The following is a 23,374-nucleotide window of genomic DNA, read 5'->3' on the forward strand; positions in this document are numbered from 1 at the left end:
ATACCAGTCAAATCTGATTAAAGTAAAAATCAAGTATTTATTATTTGTGTATTATTATTTTTGTTAATAAAAAGTATGAGCTGTACAAGGTTGTTTTTTTCCTCTGATACTTCATGCAAACCACATTTCTCCAGGCCTGTCCTAATCAGCTTACTCAGTATCACTAGATCCAATGCTGCTCCTCCAGCAGAGCATACAAAAGTAGGAGAGACCGGAGATGCCATGGCTTAGTTAGGAGACTGTTTGCTTCAAGGCCACTAGGGGGTGCTGCCATGATGACAGTCAATTTCTAAATTCTAAAATTTAATTTATAAACAATGAATCCATCCCATCCATTCGCTTCCGCTTATCCGTTCCAGGGTCGCGGGGGGCGCTGGAGCCTATCCCAGCTGTCATAGGGCGAGAGGCGGGGTACACCCTGGACAGGTCGCCAGTCTGTCGCAGGGCCAACACACAGGGACAGACAACCATTCACACTCACTTTCATTCACACATTCACACCTAGTGGCAATTTGGATTATCCAATTAACCTATCCCCACAAGCTGCATGTCTTTGGACGGTGGGAGGAAGCCGGAGTACCCGGAGAGAACCCACGCAAACACGGGGAGAACATGCAAACTCCACACAGAAAGGCCCCGGCCTGATGTTGGAATTGAACTCAAGACCTTCTTGCTGTGCGGCAACAGTGCTGACCACCGTGCCTATAAACAATGAATAATATTTAAAAAAGTCCAGTGTCCCGTTTAGGTACAAAGTAAAAACACACAGTCCAAGGCCAGAGCCAGCTATGCCACAAAGCCAGTTGCACTCCACACGTTGTTCACTTCAACAGGGGTAGCAATTGTCCTCTGAGACCCACCACCCTGTAAGTAGAAAGCCTGCACAGAGTGACAAAATAAGACAATTCACTATATAATTCACAGCCCATCCATCCCAAACATATCAGGTCACATGATGATCAAAAGTGCTTACAAATATGTGTAAAGTGAAAATGTACAAGCTGAGATAACTGTTTCTGATAAAAATGAAGAGTAGACTGATATATGAAATATTCCTTTATTGGGTGAGAAAATCAGACCATGTCAAAACTGCTTTAAGTCATACAGAATAGATATCAGAGCCTTAAACAGGCTGGCTTCTGCTAAATGGGTCAAACTGGGCAGAAAGTAAACCAACACATAACATCCTTATAGAATATGATGTAACACTATAGATCAACTTACCTCAGAATATATAAAGCATACAAACAATTACAGCAATATGATGCAACAAACACAGCAGTGCTACTAATCCAAAATCCTCAAAGCTTCATAGAACTGAAACAAACATTTATTTTTAGTTCCATTCTGCTGCTGATACATACTTCAGGTTTCTGAACATTAAACTTGTTGCTGCCTTTCATAGTGTTTAACTTGAAGGCCCTGAGTACTTTCTCCCACACTGAAAACACTGGAATGATAAAATTATTTGAACATTACCTAATAAGACTGATTCAGGACAGACAATTAGTTATGTTAAACTTTTCTAGCAGTCCTTCACAAACAGGGAACAGTCTGTCTATTCTCTCCATCTGTCAGCTGCTGCTGGCTCTTCCTCCTCCTCTTCCTCACACACTGCTGAGTTTGTCCTGGTGGATCATCAGGGGTGCAAAGCCTCACAGATGATGTGCAGCAGTGGGTCCCTCAGTCTGTCCTCACTCTGGACACTTGCAGTTGTCACACATGGAAATCAAATGTGTGATAAGCTGCAGGATTCAAACACAAGTGTAACTTATAAACACATGTTCATACTTTTATTCCACAATCAGAGAGAAAGAAACAGAGAGAGAGTGCAGGACAGACAGACAGGTGAAAGTCTCAGGTGTACACACTGCTACAAAACAGCACAAGAGAAGGAGGATTTAGTGTTTGTGTTATTACGAGTGCTAAACAAGAAGAGTTCCCAGATGGTACAGTGGACACATGTGTGACTCCTGCGATTAAAGCATCTTTCTTTCAGTTTAACGAGTGAACCGTCAGCTCGTTCAAACACACGTTAAAGTGCGTTTGGCTCGACATCACCGAACAGAGGCAGCAATATAACACAGCTAACATTAACAGTGCAGTGAATCCTGCTTGTGCTGTGATATTCAGGACTGCAAACCGAGCAGCATCACTGACTTTCAGCTTGTTGTGTTTGTGGATATATGACTGACTTTAATTATCCACAAAATCATCACATTCTCTGTAAGATTAAGGTCGACTATTGAACGGCGTATATTTTGAAGTAAAGGCTTTAAAACCAAGTTAGTACAAACATTGCTAATGTCACATAACTTTGTTATAAAAACATTTGCACATAAATAAGTGACATAATATTCAGTACTTACTTTTAAGAGTTTACTCTTCGGCCGCCCCTCTTTAGCCGTCTGCCGTTTCTTTCGGCAAAATTATCCACACCCACCGCCGTGCTATGAAGTCTGAGATATGTTGGGCCATGAAGGCTACACAGACCCATGCTTAAAATTCAGGGAAATGAAGGATGCATTTGAGGGCCACATTTCGAGCAGCCTTTGAATTGGGACAGCCTTTGTTGCGTCGCTGTGACGTAATCGGCCTTAGAATGTGGTCTTTAAGGCTGCAGACCCTGAATTGGGATACAGCCAAAGACTCTCTGAAGGCTCCTGTGGCTGCACAGGCAGTCTTACAATTACGAGGTTGGAGAGTTGTTGTTTCAAAATGTTCACACTGATTTCACATGCTCATTAACTCACAACCAGCTGACCATATATATTTCTGCTGCTGAGCTGCTTTTTGATGGAGATTTTCTGAATTTATTTTGCTACCATAAGAGCAGACTCCATGCTGAAAGCATGTGCACTGTCACTTGCAATGAGTGGCACTAATGACACTAAATTTAATTACGGGTCATGGACAGCCTTCATAAATGCTCATATTACTCACCCACACTGAATTCCAGCACAGGTTCATCTGGGTCCTGACTATTTCCTGCAAAGTAACACAAACGTCATCAGAACATTAAGTCAGAGAAACAACATTTGAAGCTTTTGTACATGATAAATTATACTGCAGTAGTAAAACAAAGTCAAGCAGCAGTACATTTATTAAAATCACCTTCAGCTGTAATATTTAAACTGATTTAGTGTCAATTTAGATTATGTTTAGATTAAAATGAAACTAGTACCCTTGTAATGTCTTTTTAAATTAGAGGTAAACAGCTCAGATATTCAAAAGGCTTTTATTTTGAAACAGTATTATATTTATTTTATATGTAAATATTTGTATATTTTTTACATAATATAATTATATTTACTGGATTTTCTCTCTATTGTATGTAGCCTGGCTAAATTAACCAGCCGAGAACACAGATTATCTTTGGGGTTCTTTTAATCTGAACGATAAAGTAAGCGCTCAGAAGAAAATAAAAAAGGTGAAAATAAAGAAATAAAATTGTTACAGACAGTTCTTATCCAGTAACAGCTTTGTGCACTAGTAACCCACTGCTACTGCAGGTTATTTCCCCAACTTTATCAGCATCTGGAACTCAAGGACGTCTAGCCTCATTTTGTGTCTGATATAAACCCATACAGAAATAAAACAAACTTAGCAGTGCAAAAATAACCTTAGTGGCTTCTCCTGCTAAGATTAAACAGTTAACAAGGTACATTTTCCAAGTGTGAACAAGTGTGAACTCAAATACATACAGTGCATTAATCCAGCAGAAAACGGAATATAGATCCCTCTGAGATGAACGGCGAAGTTGGTTGCAGCAACTCCTGGTGCCTAAACTGTTGCACACTTTGCATTTAAAACAGATCATGCAGCAAAAAAAGGCATTGCACACCCACATAAAACCAATGCAAGCTAGCATCCCCATGATCCCCTGCGCTCTCAGAGGTACCCCAAAAGAAACAGCGCCGTCCAGTGGCAAGTCCCATAATATCGACCTTCCACCTGGCTAGATGTAGTTTAGTATTATATTTATTGGTTATTTTTTATTGACTTGTCTTGTTTTTACAATGATTTGCTTTGACTTCAGCCTTTAAAGAAAAGACTGTATCTCAAAGAGTTGGCAGTTCGTCTTGTAACCGGAAGGTTGCCAGTTCGAGCCCCGGCTGGCCGATGGCGCGATATGGCAGCCTCGCTTCTGTCAGTCTGCCCCAGGGCAGCTGTGGCTACAACTGTAGCTGCCTCCACCAGTGTGTGAATGTGAGAGTGAATGAATAGTGGCATTGTAAAGTGCTTTGAGGGCCCCAATAAATGCAATCCATTATTATTATTATTATTATTATTATTATTATTATTATTATTATTATTATTATTATTATATAGCTTACATACAGTCAATGGCTGAGACTCCAGCAGTAATATTCAGTAACTATTCATCAGACTGGGTCCATGTTACCAGCCAAATGGGTAATAAATAAAGTAAGTTTTGAATTACGTATATTTGGGTGTTAAGGTGATGTTTTTGAATTTTTTTTTAATATAATTAGGTTTAGAAAACTGAATACGTATGTATTTAAAAAACAATAAGTGTGTTAGAGTTATTAAAGCAACAGGTTGTAGCTCACTGTACTGTTTTTGAGCACAACTTTGGTGCTTTTGCCTCATTTTTAAATCAGTGATCCCAGTAGCACAGTCTAAGCAGAGACCTCAGTGCTTGGCAAACAATCAATAGAATCAATATAATTATTAAAAAGAAACAAAATAAATGCCAACCTTAAAAAAAATGTAAACTCCAGGTAAAAAAACTTAACTTGATTTTGTGTCTTTAGGCTTTTGTTAACCGCAAGCATGAGGTTAGTGCATATGTATTATTATTGGAAAGATTACTGCAAAGAAAAAAAAACAACTTCCCTTCATCTAAGCAATGTATTACTTTTCCCTGGAACACTCTCTCACGGTCGTTCTCTAAAACCTAAAAGAGGAATTACGGATTTGATCAACTTGTCCCTGAATGCAATTGACACCCTTTTCTCAACGAGAAGTATGGGCTCGGGTGAGCCTGAGTGTCCTGGAGGTACTTTCCCTGCCGGATATGGACGGGTGGCAGAATTGGAGGGTCTTGTGCCTGGCGGGGCTGTCGATCGAAGATGCTGAAGATTAGGGATGGGTATCGTTTAGGTTTTACTACCAAACTGGTACTTTTGAAACAGTGCCGGTGCTTAAACGGTGCTTGAACCGGTGCTTAAAGAATGGAGAACAGACACTTTGTCCAAAAACCTCTCATGTTTAGCTGTTTTTTTGCAAAAAGATAACAATGTTAGCCTTTTCTGCAGCTATAGGGGATATATGGTATCACTCTTGGCTGGAAGCAGTGCTTAATCAATGGAAAAAACACAAACTTTGTCCAAAAACATCTCATGTTTAGCTGTTTCCCACTTTTTCTTTGGTCATTTTAGCCTTTTTGGTCAGGGTGAAGGGAGTATCTGCCATCAAACAAGAAGACAGCCGCATGTAACTACGACGGTGTTTGCTAGTTCACCTAATCTGCATTAATGTAATAACGTGGTTAGCCTACTCAACGTAAATTACACACGAACAACATTAAGCGACTCACCCAGAGAAGAACAGCTGCTGCTGCTGCCATCATCATCCATCATCATTTCTGCTACACTGGCATAGGGGCCAGAACTCAAGCTCTTCGGGTTCTTGGGGGATGTTGCTAACTCCGGGTCGATAACAGGCACCACACCCGCAGTAGATGTGCTCGGTGTGGGCTCTTGCAGCAAGCTATCAAATACGGTGCATTTCTTGGCTTTAAAAAAAACCCCGCTATGCGTGGCCAGGTGTTTCATCAGATTCGAGGTGTTAACTCTTTTGCACAGTATCACCTTAAAGCACTTGTTGCAGGCTGCTGAGTTTGCATCTTTTGCTGTGAAGTACAGACAGACTTTTGACCGCTTCGCCTTGGGCCTTTTTAATCTGTAGCTCTGCTCTAAAAGAACGTACGTACCTGGGCCCGCCTACTATCCTTGGAAAGGTAAAATGATTGGCTAGAATTCAAAGTGCGTGCCATAATGGAGTCGGATAGCAGTACCCATCCCTACTGAAGATATCTATCTATTCGGAACCATGATAACAGGGTTCTGGCTGATTGGAGCTGGCTTGGCCCTGGCTTATCGAAGAATTAAGAAAGCGGAACCGGCTATTCAAACCCCCACAAGGCTGCCCGCTGGAATTGAAACGATGGGACGAGGCATGAGTTCTTAAAATGGGCTCATTAAGTGCAGCACGGATAAGATCTTGGAGAAACTTGCGGCTGCCGTGAACACTCAGAATAACACCTCTGAGCGCAAATTGGATTACATCTTGGAGAAGCTCACTGGGGTCGTGAGTTCTCAGAATCGGCTCTTTGAGCACAAGAATGACAACATCACGGAGTGTAAGTTTGATAACATCATGGAGAAGCTCGCGGCTCTCCAACGGAAGATTGAGAGACCAGTGTCGCACTGTTAGAACAGCTTTGAAATTCACATGAGTTGTTCGCACTAAAGTAAAAAACCATCATCACTTCATGCAGCTACCACTTCAGTGCCAGCTGTGGTATCAAGGCTGGAGCTGAACAAAAACACCCTGATAACAGACTGTGCTTTGACTGTTCTTCCTATCCTACGCAAGGCCGGGTTGGCTGGAAGACTGTTTACTTCGCCTGGCAGGGTGAAGGACACTGTCTCAGCTGAACTCTGGACACATACACACAGACAGACGCTTCGACGCTTATTCCCTTCCGATGCAGATGGTGGATCAAGGACACCAGTGCACAGGCTGCAGGCCCGGATGCACTGCCTACACTGGCTGTCTCTCACCCTTTACCCATCCCTGTGTTTCTTTGGTGTATTAAGAGTTTTTTCATTTGCTATGTGCAGAGTAGGGTTTTTTTTCTGTTCTCAAACTGATCTTCCTGTTGGATCTTAGTCTGGGGGAGTTATTTTTTTCTCCTTATCTTTCCTCGTGTTGTGCATTTTCCATTGTTATACCTCTCTGACCTGTCTTCCCCATGTGATGTTTTCGTGCAATGTATGTATGGTCGGAGGGTATGATGGCGCCGCCATTGCGTGCAATTGGTCGGCAGCCTTAACATGAAATCTCCCACTCATGGGACTAATAAAGGTATCTTATCTTATCTTATCTTAAAGTGATGACATATGGGGAAATCTGTGCAAACAACTTGGTGAAAAGATGACACAGCAGCAGTGCCAATGTCAGTGCTTTTGAACCAAGTAGTTCTCCTTTTCAAAACAAAGACTGCAACACTTTCAATGTTGAGCTCCCATTTGAACAGTGGATACATATGGTTCCAGATCAAGTCACATACAAAAAGATTTTTTTCACAAAAAAGGGACTACACCATTTTGAAGCCAGGTAGATGGACTCATGTAGTAAACCAGGGAATCTGGAAACAGGTTAAAAGTACATGCACATTTCTAAACGAGCCAACGTAAATCCCACAACATTATCTTGTTTCATAAAAATCAGAGGCTTTTGTAAAACGTGTTGTGGCCTGAACCAGAACCTGAAATTCACTGCCAATGGTGCTGAAGTGTGTGATGGCAAATATGGATGAATCCATGCACACTGGTTTTCCTAAGATAGCCATGTTCGGAAATCTGTGGGCACACATAACAAAAGAACTTTGTGAAGGCAGACTGCAGCCCATGTGTGGAGAGAATCAGAGGCAGCAAAACTGTTGGACTTTGGTGATCCAGAGTGACCTCTGATGGCCTCTAGAAGCATATTTTTATTATTACCTTTAAAATGACAGCGGCACAAACTAACATTTTTGCAGCACAAATGTTTCATATCATTTTTTTTTTTTTTTGCTCTCTTTAATCTCATCTCTATGTCGTCTGCGTAAAAAATGCACCAACAACAAATCGTACTGTCTTTTGTGCATTATGATTATCTCTGTATACGTTCAAATTGTGGTTTGGAGATGGACAGTGAAGAAATAATTTCTCCTCAAATGTCTTATACCAAAAATAACGAGCCTTTCTTGAAAATTTACGGGTACAAGCTTTCATGGGTGTGAAGTCACCCTGTGATGTCTACCTGTTACCTGTGTTTGTTTTTTCAAAATTAAGTAATTAAAAAAACGTAAGATAAACATCTGTGTGGTTATTGAAGGTAATAAATTTGACAAATGGAATAATTGCAAAATTGGACAAGTTTTCATTAAAATTCATTTTTAATCTAATCTAATCTAATTAAGTGAAATTACACCATGCTTCAAAATAATTGTGCCTTTTCTTGATAATACTTTTTTATTAGCACTCCCCTGAAATACATTTGCAGAGTAAACACAGGGACATTTTAGCTCTTAGGAAATGTAAATAGAAAAGTGACTGTACATTAATAACGCAGTAACAGAGATAAGATTGTACCGTAACAGGTGGGATGTTTGGCCTGCACCACATGTGGAAAACCTGGAAAAATGTATTAATATTCTGAGCTTGACTGGTATATTTCTCTAAAAGTTTAACAAGCATTCTTTCAGATCACATTATAACATTATGGATAATTAGAAATGTACTTTTTGCAATGTTACTATCTTGAAATGACACTGAATAGTGGGAATGACCCAAGGATGGCCTTGATTCTCGATTGACTCCCAGCATTTGCTATAATAGTTTTATGCTTGCCATTCAACAGCATGAAGTCTCTAATCACACATCCATTTACATTTTTATTTTTCTTAAAAAAAGATCAAATCCTTTTGCCATTTTCTCTATTTTCTTTTTTTATTGTGGGTTACTGGGGTTGACAGTGGCTGCAGGAGATGAAGAAACCATCAAAACACTGTAGATCACTGCATCACCTTCATCATCACCCTGAACCTGAAAACAAAGAGAATTGTCGGATACATAAATAAACATAAATTAACACTCTGTTAAAATAAGAGAGATAGAGCTCAACAAATTTTAAAGGTAAGTATGAATTATAATCTCAGCTTGCACACATTACCTATTAATATATCAGTATACAACATAAGCATCTATGAAAGACACGTTACCTGGGCTTTATTCTTGGCTTTCTTTCTGTAGCTGACGGTGGCATAGGAAACTTCATGATCTACCTACACAGCGAAGAGCAAAATATCTCAAAAAGTTTACATGTTTTGACCTCTAACCTCAGGTTTTACAACTCATGGTCTGTCCCACTGTTATTCAGTCTAACTTCCTTATCTTTTATAAGATCTCATTGAGTCGCATGCACTTAACAAGCACATAGAAGAAGAAGTGGTTTTAACTGTGCTCTGACTGTACTGTGGGTGTGGTGTGGGATTTCCCATGCTGGGACTTTTTTAAGTAGCAGTCTGAGTCTCTGTAGAGTTCAAACTCAGTCCCTGGAAAATAGACAGTTACATCTGTTGGAAAACTGTCCTTTATAAAGACAGTTTAGTTCTTGTTAACACTCCTCAGAGATGAGCTGATTTGGTGTTTATTTGTCATTCTTATTTCCTACAACCATTTAAAAAAAATAATAATAATTATATATATATATATATATATATATATATATATATATATATATATATATATATAACATCATGGAAGGACAGGCCCCTGCACGGTATGTACCACCGGCAGATAGAGGAGGTGGCTGATATCCAGAAATCCTACCAGTGGCTGGACAAAGCTGGACTGAAAGACAGCACAGAGGCACTAATCATGGCAGCACAAGAACAAGCTCTGAGCACAAGATCCATAGAGGCTGGGGTCTATCACACCAGGCAAGACCCCAGGTGCAGGCTGTGTAAAGATGCCCCAGAGACAATCCAGCACATAACAGCAGGGTGCAAGATGCTAGCAGGCAAGGCATACATGGAACGCCATAACCAAGTGGCCGGCATAGTGTACAGGAACATCTGTGCGGAGTATAACCTGGAAGTCCCGAGGTCAAAATGGGAGATGCCCCCAAGGGTGGTGGAGAATGACCGAGCTAAGATCCTGTGGGACTTCCAGATACAGACGGACAAAATGGTGGTGGCTAACCAACCGGACATAGTGGTGGTAGACAAACAGAAGAAGACGGCCGTAGTGATCGATGTAGCGGTTCCGAATGACAGCAATATCAGGAAGAAGGAACACGAGAAGCTGGAGAAATACCAAGGGCTCAGAGAAGAGCTCGAGAGGATGTGGAGGGTGAAGGTAACGGTGGTCCCCGTGGTAATCGGAGCACTAGGTGCGGTGACTCCCAAGCTAGGCGAGTGGCTCCAGCAGATCCCGGGAATAACATCGGAGATCTCTGTCTAGAAGAGCGCAGTCCTGGGAACAGCTAAGATACTGCGCAGGACCCTCAAGCTCCCAGGCCTCTGGTAGAGGACCCGAGCTTGAAGGATAAACCGCCCGCAGGGGCGTGCTGGGTGTTTTTTTATATATATATATATATATTGGGGTTTTTAAAAAAAAAAACTCACAGTATCTTCATCCGTCTGTGTTTTGTTTGCTGGAAAGACAAAAACAATTAACTGTAACATTTACTGTTAAAAGCACATGTGTTTTAACTTTTGATGTTTTTACCTTTTGTTTTTCTCCATCTGATAACAGATGCAGCTGTTATCAAGAGCAAGACAAAACCCACAGCTGCAACGACGTACCAATGGATAGCTGAAACAAACCCAAAAAACAAACTTAAAACCATTTTCAGTGAATATTTTTTCAAACATTTAAAAAACTTTCTATGTATCTTAAACTAAGTCTACATGACACACAAAATATGCCTAACATTGTGTTCTATTTTAAACTGTGACACTGTTACCATAGCAAAAACAGAAACACACAAAAGCACAATGTGAATCATAGTCACTGCGTTTCAGATGTATGGAAGAAAAACAGTAAGGAGATTTTAGTTCAGACGTGTTATTTTACTTACAGACACATGTTGTTTCTGAAGGTATTTGGCTATTTCTTTTATTTAAATCAGTTTGAACACATAACTTAAAACATGTAAAATCAAAAATAAAATAAATACATCATGCATAAAGTCCTAAGCACAAACTAAATACATCCTTAATCGTTCCATAGGAATTAAGAGAGCAACTTGGAGTCAGATGCTACTAATCAAATGGACTTAACTGATCATCAAGAGTGGGCATTTCTATAGAAGAAGAAACTTTGACAGTTTACAGGTCTGAAGCTCTCGGGTAGGTGTTAACATACAGCAACAACCTTACCAGCATTGGTCTAATTCCACCAAAGTCATATCAAAAAGTCAAAAAGACTGAGCAAGAATAGTTTCTTTGGAAGGGCTGCCAGGAGAAATTATGATAGACTGATATAGTCATAAAAGACTATTACTTCAAGTTAGTGCTGCGAAAGTTGACTCTGTAAGATATTGAATCATGGGGTTTATGCAGTTTTCACAGGACTGAATCGAGCTCTGTGAAAACGTTCTTTTTCATGTGACTGTATACCCATGCATGCAAGTAAAAAGTACATTACTGAATAAATACCTTGGGTATTGGACTGACTGTAGCCTGCTGGATTTTTTCTGGTTGGATTATTTGTCCTTTGTCTGTCACCTGAAATAAAATGAAAAAGACACAACCAACATGTTTTCATCTGTTGTTTAAAATTTTTTTTGCATAAATACAAAAGCAAACAAATAAATGTTTTGGGTGGGTTCAATCATCTTAAACAGTTGATTATTTTGTCTCCTGTTTTCTCACCTGATAGCTGAGGGCTGAAGGTAAACAGCTTCCCTTCTGTATGAGCATCATTCACTTCGCAGTCCAAAAGGTAATCTCTTGATGAGTAAACATGGTGAGACTTGAGTAAAGAGACAGTGGTGGAGCAGCCAGTCTGTAAAGTCACTATTTGACTGTTATCTCTGTCCACAGCTCGACCTTTAAACAGGCACCTCACTGTGTGATGACACTTTTCATATGTCACCACAGAGCAATTTATTGTCACCTTATCATTGTCCTCATGTTCAGTCACTGATGGAGATAACATGAAACAAAGACACCACAAATTCGAAAAATTAATTACTGCTGTCATTATTATTCTAAAAATCGTCCGCCTGAAAATATAATGTAAAATACTCACAGGTGAGTACAGAGAGATCAACCAAAGACTCGCTAACCAGACGTTTGTGTCTGTGCTTTTGAAGGTATCTGTATTGTTTACAGTAGTAAAAACCAACATCCTCGACTGTGAGAGTCTTTATAAGCAGAGAACAGTTTGCTGTAACACTCAGTCTGTCTGATGCATTTTTGGCTTTCCAAGCTGTCCAAAGCTGATCACTTCTATTAGTGTTCTGTTTCTTGAAGCAAAGGTCCACGTAGTCCCATCACAGTTATTCTGCTCATCTATCACATTTATACAAGGCAGAGTGACATCATCTCCAACTTTCATAAAAATGGATGTTTCATTTGCAGATACTGTTGAGAATTCTGAAAAGAAATATGAAAACTAGATTAGAATGCAACACTTTTCACAGTCAGAGTGAAGATCATTTTAGACAAAGGTTTATGATAAAGGTTTGGATTGTAATATTTAATTTTACTGCTATTAAAATGTTTCCTGTATTCTTACCTGCAATCTGAATGATTGATATCAGACATAAAAACATTTTACTCCATCTGAGCTCATCCATCGTGCTTCTCTGTCTCACTTCTTTCTTGTTCTCAATCTCGACTGTCACCGTCTCTGAGCTGATGACTCTTCAAGACTGTTTGTATTTCCCGTTATTCATCAGATATCACTTCCTCATCACAACTTTAGCAAATGACCTCAGGAGGTGCATCCCTACAATGCATTGGTGACAGTTATGTGTTTGACATTATATTTAAAAAAATGACTGAGGAAGTTGAATGTGTCAAGAGTTTTAGCTAAGATGTTTGTTAGAAAACAAACATCACATAGGAACAAACAGTTGAAGTGTCAAACTCCTGATTCACCTTTTTACTTTTACTTAGTTAAAGAAGTTGAATCATTATTCATCCGTGTGGAGTTGTTGTTGTTTTTTTACACAAGTATCTGTGCTTCTACTTAAGTGACTAATGTGTGCGAGAGGTAAGCTTTTTACAGAATTTCCAAAGACAACCAACATGAGGGAGAGCGTGCACATGTACAAACACACACACTCAGAGGGACAGAAAAAATAGTTTTGTAGTCTACAGGATGCTCACCTCTGGTTTCCAAGGTCAGCAAAACTCAAGTTGCAAAACATGCCTTCCTCAGTTAGAGGATGAATGATGTAACATTAATGGGTAGGTTGTTCATTTATAATATGTTTTGTGTTGTTACCTTTAAAATGAATTATCACATAGTGATATCATAGTGAGGTCACTTACTGAATGAATTTAGTAAACTTCCCTCTCTTTTCATTTAAATATCAAACAAAGGAAAATGAGGTTAAAGGTGTGAAGGCTATTAGTCTTTGCTTATTCTGAGAAAACAGACCATCTTCGTGATCATGTTTGCCACCAAACTTTCCCACTCAAGTCTTTATGTCCACTATTTTTCACACATTTATGTTGTTGTATTTTTTTTTTATTTTTTGAAACAAGTGGCTTTTTTATAAAAATCTTGTCCACTATCAGCTGAGTGGGCTGTGAGAGTTAAAAATGCCAGCAGAAACAGCCTGCTCCTGGTGTTCCAGATTAACTCGTGAGGGTTAGACAAATGTGCCATGGGTCCAGACATTTCTGAACAGGCATCGGCGCAGTTGCCTTTAATGTCCTTTAGCACTGTTGCAGCAGTTTAATGTGTGGGAATATCACCAATTCAAAATCTCTGATTTTTCACATCTAAATATGCAGCAGTAGACTTAAAGATGAAATATTCACAGCGTTTATTTCCTGGTCTGTTGGCAGCGAGAAGCAACATCTGTATCACCATCAGGAGTTAATCTAACACCAGTGAAGCTAAAACACCAGCGTACTGTTTTACTGTTTTCAGACCCCCACTGACCCTAGTCTCACACAATATACACAAATGTAAAAAAACACAATCGAAAACCTTTTACAAATCAAGTTATATTATCATTAGCCATAACAAAATACATCATTACAAACCGGACAACACAGAGTGATGATTTCGGTTAGCTGTCAGCGATTCAAACTTTGACAGGTAGATGTTACAACACTGAACTATGATTGCTGTTGTGTTATTCCAATCTCAGTCATTGCAGAAAATGGCTTAAAAAATAACATCAACATTTCATTTTTTTAATATTATATATTGAAAATTATTATGGTAAAACAAAGAGGTGGACTCTGAGGCAGGCTTTAGCACTGGAATCAGGGAGTATGTGCAAGCTAGAGGGGATTGGGTCTTGCATCTGGGTTTGGAGAGTGATGGAGAAACAGAGCAGGCAGGGATACCAAGACTAAGTATTTGGTCTGGAGGAGACGGCCCGGGACATTTAAAATTAGTGACTGGAAAAATCAAGTGAAAAACAAAGAACTCAAGTAGCATTTTTTTTTTGATGGAGACTGAGTGATGCTAAAGACAAACCTAACAACAATCTGAAGAGGAGTGAATTTATGATCAAATGTTTAAAGGCTCTGATTAGGGATTTGAGACATATGTGGCAGCCAAATGGAGCAGGGACGCAGAAGATGAATCTCTCATACTGTCCCACACACAAACAGAGGAGCGAGAGAAAGAGGAAAGGCAGAAGGAGAGATGTTGTGAGTCTGTATTCTTCACATACAAAATGCGATGAGATGACCTTCAGCAGCATTGGTAAACCTAAACAAATACACAAATTGGGGGGTGAGCTTGTGCATTTAAGACAAAGCCTGTTACCTTTAGAGCAGTCATAACAAAAAACATGTGAGATGTGTTATTTTGTGTTATTAAGATTAATATTCTCACCTGGCAATTGGGGGCTGAAAGGAAACGGCTGCACTTTGTTACTGTTCTGATTCATTACATTTAAAAAAAATCATACAACTTTAACTTCGATCGTGGTAATGGCCTGTATTCGTATAGCGCTTTTCTAGTCCCTAAGGACCCCAAAGCACTTTACACAAGCGGTCATCCACCCATTCACACACTGGTGATGGCAAGCTACATTATAGCCACAGCCACCCTGGGGCGCACTGACAGAGGCGAGGCTGCCGGACACTGGCGCCACCGGGCCCTCTGACCACCACCAGTAGGCAACGGGTGAAGTGTCTTGCCCAAGGACACAACAACCGAGACTGCCCAAGCCGGGGTTTGAACCGGCAACCTTCCAATTACAAGGCAAACTCCCAACTCTTGAGCCAGATGGCTGCAACCAGTTGGGGATGAGTGGATGGAGACCACTTTTCTCTTTATGTAGTTCTTAGGTTTGTCATTTATCAAATCTGACATGTCTAAATTAAGTGTACAAAAACATTATTAATAAAAAAAAATCGATAATTCATGACAAAAGGATGAATGTTTGAGTGACTACCTTTTGAAATATCCTTCACGGCTGTGGTTGTTACTGATGTTGTGCTGCTTACAGTTTTTCTGGCTGGATTCTTTGTTTTGTTTGTCCCAACTAAATAAATGAAAAATCATAATCAAAACATTTTTCAGTTTTTTCATTTGTTGTGAAAAAAAAGAAAAAGAAATCTGCATCCAAACTTTGTATCCCGCCATTCATGTTCAACAACTGATTGTAATCTCACCAGCTTCCTCACCAGAGGCCTGATGGATAATAGTAAAGAGTACTTTGCTTGTGTTAGTATGAGTTCCTTGACACTTCACTATATTATCCCTTGAGACGTTTGAATTGTGAGAATTTCACACAGTGGTGAAGCAGTCAGTCTGTGATCTTTCTGTTAGGTTGTTAGTTCTGTCTACATTGTAACCATTTAACAGCCATTTCACTGTGTGGCGACAGTCCTCATATGTCAGCAGAGAGCAGTTTACAGTTTTTCTCAAATGTTAAAACACAAAAGCCAATCCTGTAACCCAAATGACCAGTAGTCTAAACACATTTACTAAATGTAGCCACCATATTCCAGTACCATAAACACATGTCACATGAAGACACAATTCACAAAACACAACCCTCTGTACTCATAAATCTAAACACATTTTTCCTTGCTAAAACACATGTTGCAAAACAACTCTGCTCATATTCTCAAATGAAAGCCCATGTGATGCAAAATGCTTGCCACAGTCACCAATCTTTGAACACAGGGAACACACCTGGCGTCATTCACTACACACAATGACTCAAAATTGAAGACACTTGTTGCTAATGCTGTACCCACATGTAAAAGCAAGTTCAGAGTGCACAGTATGCTGAAGGTTCCAAACAAACACAATGGATGAAGGCAGAGTCAGGGGAAGAGGAATTTGATGCAGAGGAGGGAGAAGAGCTGGCCCTGGAAGAAGAGGAGCAGGCCAATGAGGAAGAGGAGAAGGCCAACATGGGAGAGGAGAAGGTCCAGGAGGGAGAGCAAGACAACCTCGCACCATCATTACGGACGAGATGCGAGCAACAGCTCAGCGACATGATGCCGCACAGTGATTGTGGTGTGTGTGTGGTGTGAATAACGTAAATAAAAAAACTTCACACCCTGTTCATGTTTTCAAGATTACTGTTGTGTGCAATAGATTCTGTTTTTGCATTGAGTTGTGTTACAGTAGTGTACGTACATGCAGGATTTTCTATAGATTTATACTACTCATATGAAACTCACAAATCTAAATGCCTAATCCTCTGCAGAGATCTACGACGATCCGTTACTGTATAGCTTCTAAAATATGCATTGGCAGTTATGAAACAAAGAACCTTCTCACAAATTGAGCATTGTGTTTTCAATTGTTTTGCTGTAGTGTGTAATGCTGTGTATAGTGTTTACAGTTTTGACAGCTTCGAGCTGCTCTCTTGGTGTGGGAGTTTGAGTTTTGCAGTGGGAAGGTGTGGTTGTGTTTATGTAGCTTTAGAGAAGGGTGTTGTGTTTGGACATTGGGGGACCTGGTGGTAACGTTTGTGAAATGTGTTTTAGCATTTGAGAAAAACTGTAACGTCACTTCATCAGTGTCCTTATCTTCAGTTACTGTGACTCCAATACATATACATGTGAGACAAAGATAGCACAGATTAGACAAATTAATCACTATTATGATAATTACTGTTATACTGCAAGGTTATTCTAAAAATGCAGTTTCAGCTCCAAATACAGTGGTATGCAAAAGGTTGGGCACCCCTGATAATTTTAATGATTTTTCTTTATAAATCATTGGTCACACCTCCTCTATTCACCCTGCTCACTCCTCCCCATCCCCAACAATAGCATCCAATACACATTCAACACAAGGCTCCAGTCTGTCTCTCTCAACCACCCAGGTTAGGAGGGAACTGAGGAGGATTAAAGCCAAGAAGGCAGTGGGTCCAGATGGAATCAGCTCAAGGGTGGTCAGGCCCTGCACAGATCAACTGCATGGCGTGATGGAGCACATCTTCAACCTGAGCCTGAGGCTGGGGAGAGTCCCACAGCTCTGGAAAACCTCCTGTGTTGTACCAGTGCCAAAGACTTCACGTCCCAAGTACCTCAACAGCTACAGGCCGGTGGTTCTGACATCCCACCTGTTTAAGACCCTGACTCAGGTTCGGCCTCTGGTGAGCTCATCACTGGATCCACTTCCGTTTGCCTAACAGCCAGGCATTGGAGTGGATGATGCCGTCATTCACCTCCTACATTGTTCCCTCTCTCACCCGGAGACTGCTGGGAGCACTGTGAGAATCATTTTCTTTGATTTCTCCAGTGCCTTCAACACCATTCTTCTCACAGTCCTGAAGGACAAGCTGGACAACACAGGAGTGGACCATCACCTCACTACATGGATTCTGGACTACCTCACTGACCGACCTCAGTATGTAAGAACTCAGGGCTGTTTGTCGGACAGGCTCGTCTGCAGTACGGGGGCCCCACAGGGAACAGTTCTGGCTCCGTTCCTCTTCACCATCTACACGGCAGACTTCTCCCACAACTCCACCCAGTGCTTCTTTCAGTTCTCTGATGACTCTGCTATATCAGCCTCATCACTGATGGGGATGACAAGGAATACAGAGAACTGACCCATGACTTTGTGGACTGGTGCCAGCAGAACTACCTCCAGATAAACACTAGTGAAACCAAGGAGCTGGTGGTAGACTTCCACAGGCACAAACATCCTCACCTGCAACCACTAAGCATTCAAGGTATGGACATTGAGGCTGTGGACAGCTACCTTGGTGTTTATCTGAACAATAAACTGGACTGGACTCATAATTCAGACGCCCTTTACAGAAAAGGGCAGAGCAGGCTGTACCTACTGCGGAGACTCAGGTCGTTTGGAGTGAAGGGCCCACTCCTGAAGACCTTCTATGACTCTGTGGTGGCCTCAGCCATCTTTTACAGTGTGGTCTGCTGGGGTGGCAGCATCTCTGGTAGGGACAGGAAGAGACTGAACAGGCTGATCAGAAGGGCCAGCTCTGTTCTAGGATGCCCTCTGGACCCAGTGGAGGTGGTGAGTGACAGGAGAATGGTGGCTAAGCTGTCATCCCTGCTGGACAACATCTCCCACCCCATGCAGGAGACTCTGACAGCACTGAGCAGCTCCTTCAGTGGCAGGCTGCGGCACCCAGGGTGTGGGACGGAGAGATTTCGTAGGTGTTTCCTCCCCACTGCTGTCAGACAACAAAGACTTTGCACCTGACCAAACACACACATCCACACATGTGCAATAGCATTAACACTAAGTGCAATACTCTTTTTCTGACAACGTTGTCATACTCAGTATAGTATTTGTATTCTATTTTATTGTATTGTATACAGTATTATATTTTATTCTATTCTATTGTGTACAGTTGTGTATGTTGGGTCTAAACTCAGACCCCGCTGATCTAGGGACTTATTCCCATGAAGGAAAAACACAAGGCAACAGCGGTTGATCGATTTACTTGCGCAAGGGAGGCCTCATCGGTATCTCAGGAACGCACTTCGAATCCTACCACAAAATGACCCCGACTCCAGCCTCCGCTCGCTGCCTTTTATTGGAAAAATAGTTACAATACACAATAGTGTACACAAGCACCTCCCCTCGTACAACCCCCCTTGGTTACAAAGACAATGCACTGTGTGTGTGTGTGTGTGTGTGTGTTTGTGTAAGCATGTGTGTGATAATGTGTGTGTGTGCGTCATGGGGGTGCGTTTGTGTGACCTCCTGATCACAACTGTTTCTAACAACATCCTTGGTCATAAAAAGGTAACCCCCCCCCCCCCCCCCCCCCCCACACACACACACACACACACCCACACCCAACACATGGCTCAATTCCTGTATTGGTTCACCATACACAACACAGTGAAGCCATAAAAAGGGCAGAAAGCTTACCAAACATCAAACAAACCTTTACATTGGGATGTGCTTGTGATAAAACACTACAACCTCACCCCAGAACCTCGAGAGGCTTGGGAGGGGGACAAAGGAATGTCTTGATCCTATAGTTTGAACTAAGACTTTACAAATTTAAGAAACACAATGACACATTCAACAATTTGACTTAACAGTGTACAGTATCTTATTCTTACTCTTATGCTATTCCAGTGTTTTTCTAATTTTTACTATGTAACTTTGCACTGTCCACTTTCTGCTGTAACAAAACAAATTTCCCACGAGTGGGACTAATAAAGGTGATCTTATCTTATCTTATATGCACCTGCCTAATTTTGTTTAAATAACTATTGCACACCTTCTTTAAATCCTATAATCATCATGTCACTTCTCAAATATCATTGTGTTCATCTGCTATATAATATATTTAAATTAAATTGCTCATCCAAACAACCAATGATTTAAAAAGACAAATCATTAAAATGATCAGGGGTGCCCAAACCTTTGCGTACCACTGTTTGGTAAATACTCACATGTGATGACAGCCAGATCAACCAAAAACTCAGAAACTAGATGTTTACGTTCTCCCAGTTTGTACTGCTGACAGTAATAAAAACCAACATCCTCAGCTGTGAGCTTCTTTATAAGCAGAGAACAGTTTGCTGTAACACTCAGTCTGTCTGATTTCATTTGGGCTTTTTTACCAATCTCTCCAAAGGTGATCACTTCTGTTGCTGTTGTGTTTTTTGAAGCAAAGGTCCACGTAGTACCATCACAGTTATTCTGGTCCTCTATCACATTTAGACAAGGTAGAGTGACGTCATCTCCAACTTTAATAAAAATCGAGGTTTCAGTTGCAGATACTGTTGAAATGATGGAGGAGAAACATAAAAATAAATAAAAATAGAATACAGCATTTTTTAGAATCGGATTGAAGACCAATTTAGACACAAGTTAACGAACATGTCCTGAGCTCCCCTCAAACAACAGAGCATGCTCAGCAGTTTACTGTAAAGGTGTTTTCCTGCTATTAAAATGTTTCCCGAATTCTTACCTGCAATCTGAATCACCAGCATCAGACATAAAAACATTTTAATCCATATGAATTCATCCATCGTGCTTCTCTGTCTCATTTCTTTTCTTGACTGTCAACGTTTCTGAACTGATGACTATTTAAGACTGTTTGTACTTCCTGTCACTACTGAGGTGTCACATCCTCTTCACAACTTTAGCAGTTTTCTTTTCATGTTTACATTCCATAGGTGCAGTCTTTCTCATTTTCTCAGAAACGCATGAAGTAATTTGTTTTTATGAAGGGATATTATTGCACAAAGCAATTATAAGACTTACCAAGTGCACGTTGTGTCTGTTTTCACAGTGCATTTGTGACAGTGATGTGTTTAATAACCTGAAAAGACGTTGACCGAGGAAGCTGAATCTGTGAAGATTGTTAGTCAAGATAAATGTTTCCATTAATACAGCCCCTCTTTCCTCTAATGTTAGAAAACAGGCAGAACAGACAGTTGTAGTCCCAAAAATACAGTTCAGGTTGTTTACAAGTTAGTTCATTAATAATTAATAAAACAAGAAATAAAAGCTGTTCATAAATCCATACATGATTTTAAACACCTGCTCAGACCTGTAGTTTACAAGTGAGTGGGCCGAGTGGATGGCCTACTGAAAGACTGAGGACCTCTGGTGGATAGAATGGGTAATACATGAATAGAAGTGCTCAGAGCTAAACTGTGATACTTAGAAACTGTGTTCTGCACAAGCAGGGTGCGATTTTTAAAAAATTAAAAGGTAATGTTTTTTTCTTTTGTGACAACACAAAATGTCATCAATTAAAAAGAATATCAGTCAGATATTTCACTACAATAGATTCCTAAAAACAGTCTGCTTTGATGTCTCTGAAGGTTCTCAGTCATCCAGGTCATTGTAGTCTAAGGAGCTTGGAAAGTAAAGCATCTGGACTTCTTTAAGTTGTTTGAAGACGTTTCACCTCTCATCCGAAAAGCTTCTTCAGTTCTAGGGTCAAATGGTGGAGCTTCACCCCTGATCAGATTTGCACACTGTTAGACCTCTGCCTTACCACCACATATTTCAAATACAACGAGGGTTTTTAGAGACAATAACATAGATGTGCCATGGGCTCCCTGGTGTCACCTATTGTAGCCAACCTTTACACTGAGGAAGTGGAAAGAAAGGCTCTTGGCTCTTTTAAAGTGAGAGTACCCAGCCACTGGTACAGATTCGTGGACGACACCTGGTTCAAAATCAAAACCCAAGAAGTGGAATCCTTCACTGCTCACATTAACGCTGTGGATAAAAACATAAAGTTGACCAGGGAAGACACAAAGGATAACAGTAACGTGGCACACAGCGTGGAAAAAGGCACATACCTTTGACGTTGCGTGATGAACTCCGTATTCCTCGTCCACACATTAACACAAAAACTGAGATTTTGCGGAGATTTAAAAAATCTCTGTTTTTGGGGATTTGAAACACCGTTTAAGTGTGGAAAAAATTGTCATATAGGCTTTTACAAGTCAACGAGCGCAAAAAAACAACAACTTAAAAGCCTCTGGAATTAAATAATGGTACAGAAATAATGCCTCATCTGCATAAGAAAAATTACCAGCACTGGGTCAGTACGAGGAAAATTTCTTTTGCAGTTCATCTCAAATGATGACTTGCGCTTTGGGATCTTTTAAACATCATTAGGCGCATTGCTGCGCACCGTCTGTCCCGTCTGTGAGCACAAAACAAGCACTCACAAAGCAGCAGTTTGGGGATGACTTCAAACACATGGGTCCCTGTCGGACTATAGGAAAACCCGGACATTTTCATCAATCTCCAAAATCCCCCCGGACGCCCCGGACAGAACGTGAAAAGTGGACATGTCCGGGGAAAAGAGGACGGTTAGTCACCCTAGGAAACCTCAACATTGAAGTTTACTGAAAGCCCACACACACGGACCAGTACCTCGTCTTTGACTCCCATCACCCTCTGGAGCACAAACCTGGAGTAATCAGGACCCTACAACACTGAATGTAAAATGTTCCCTCTAAGCCTGAAGGGAAAAAGAGGGAACACATATGAAGGTGGCTCTTAAAACATGCGGTTATCCTAATTGGGCTTTCATCAAGTCAGCAAAGATGCACAGAAAAGAAGATCAGACAGCAACTAGGGAGGATCAGAAAGACAAACGCAACAACATTGTCATCCCCTATGTAGCCGGTGTATCAGAGAAACTCAGGAGAGTCTTCTCCAAGCACAACATCCCAGTGTCCTTCAGGCCCAGCAACACACTCAGACACTGGGACACTTCCACAGGGCTTAAATCTGGGACTATCAACCATTTGACCATAGAACTGAAGAAGCTTCTCGGATGAGAGGTGAAACGTCTTCAAGCAACTTAAAGAAGTTGAGTGTCCTATGCCTAAGACCCTCTTTTACCCACATCTACAAATCTCTTTACAGGGAATCCATTGACCCTGTTCAGCCCAGTAATCTTGCTCTATGCACAAGTGTTAATGTATAAAGTATTGAATAAAGGATTAACACTAGCATCCCCAGGCTTCTACCTTTCTACCTATAAAACCCGAGAGCAGTCAAATGGTGGAAGTGGAAGCTAAATTGGCTAGTCATTCATATGTATATTAGGTCGTTACCTAGGAATTCTGGAGGGAGGGGAGTGGGGGTGAGTGATTGAGGGGGTGGGGGAGTGGAGTGTTTCAGTGTTTCAGTTTGCCATCTTAGGGAGAAATCAACACATGTCCTTTGTATGTCCTTTGTTGCTGACATTTATTGATAAAAACAGTACAAAAAACCAACCATTTGTACACATATTTACAAATGGCCTGCTGAGTGGTGCATGGAGCATGTTCATTGGTTCATGGACCTCCCTGAACTAATGGCATTTATGGCAGCAACAAAAGCGGTGAGCTTCCTTTTGTGTTTCATCTTGATGCATTCTCAATCATCCAGGGAAACAAATCTCCAAAAGTCACCAACTTGGAGTGTTTCAGTTTGCCATCTTAGGGAGAAATCAA

The 23,374-nt window shown here is 40.8% G+C and overlaps 1 long non-coding RNA gene and 1 pseudogene across 2 annotated transcripts; both read right to left on the minus strand.

The window, feature by feature from the left end:
- Positions 1-8,304: 8,304 nt before the first annotated feature.
- LOC146558289 (uncharacterized) lies at positions 8,305-14,946 on the minus strand (annotated as a pseudogene). Its single transcript, XR_014888515.1, has 9 exons — positions 14,668-14,946; positions 12,543-12,755; positions 12,054-12,400; positions 11,675-11,944; positions 11,459-11,527; positions 10,527-10,613; positions 10,424-10,452; positions 9,017-9,079; positions 8,305-8,840 (listed from the first exon to the last, which is right to left on the minus strand). The product of XR_014888515.1 is annotated as an uncharacterized LOC146558289 (transcript).
- Positions 14,947-15,140: 194 nt separating this feature from the next.
- On the minus strand, positions 15,141-20,466 carry LOC146558290 (uncharacterized). Its single transcript, XR_014888522.1, has 3 exons — positions 20,374-20,466; positions 20,024-20,182; positions 15,141-15,486 (listed from the first exon to the last, which is right to left on the minus strand). It is a non-coding gene; the product is annotated as an uncharacterized LOC146558290 (long non-coding RNA).
- Between the last annotated feature and the right edge of the window lie 2,908 nt (positions 20,467-23,374).

Source organism: Mchenga conophoros, linkage group LG15 (assembly GCF_057382185.1).
Source record: "Mchenga conophoros isolate Kocher_MC1m ecotype Shallow Benthic linkage group LG15, M_conophoros_male_GT1.1, whole genome shotgun sequence".
Classification (NCBI taxonomy): Eukaryota; Metazoa; Chordata; class Actinopteri; order Cichliformes; family Cichlidae; genus Mchenga; species Mchenga conophoros.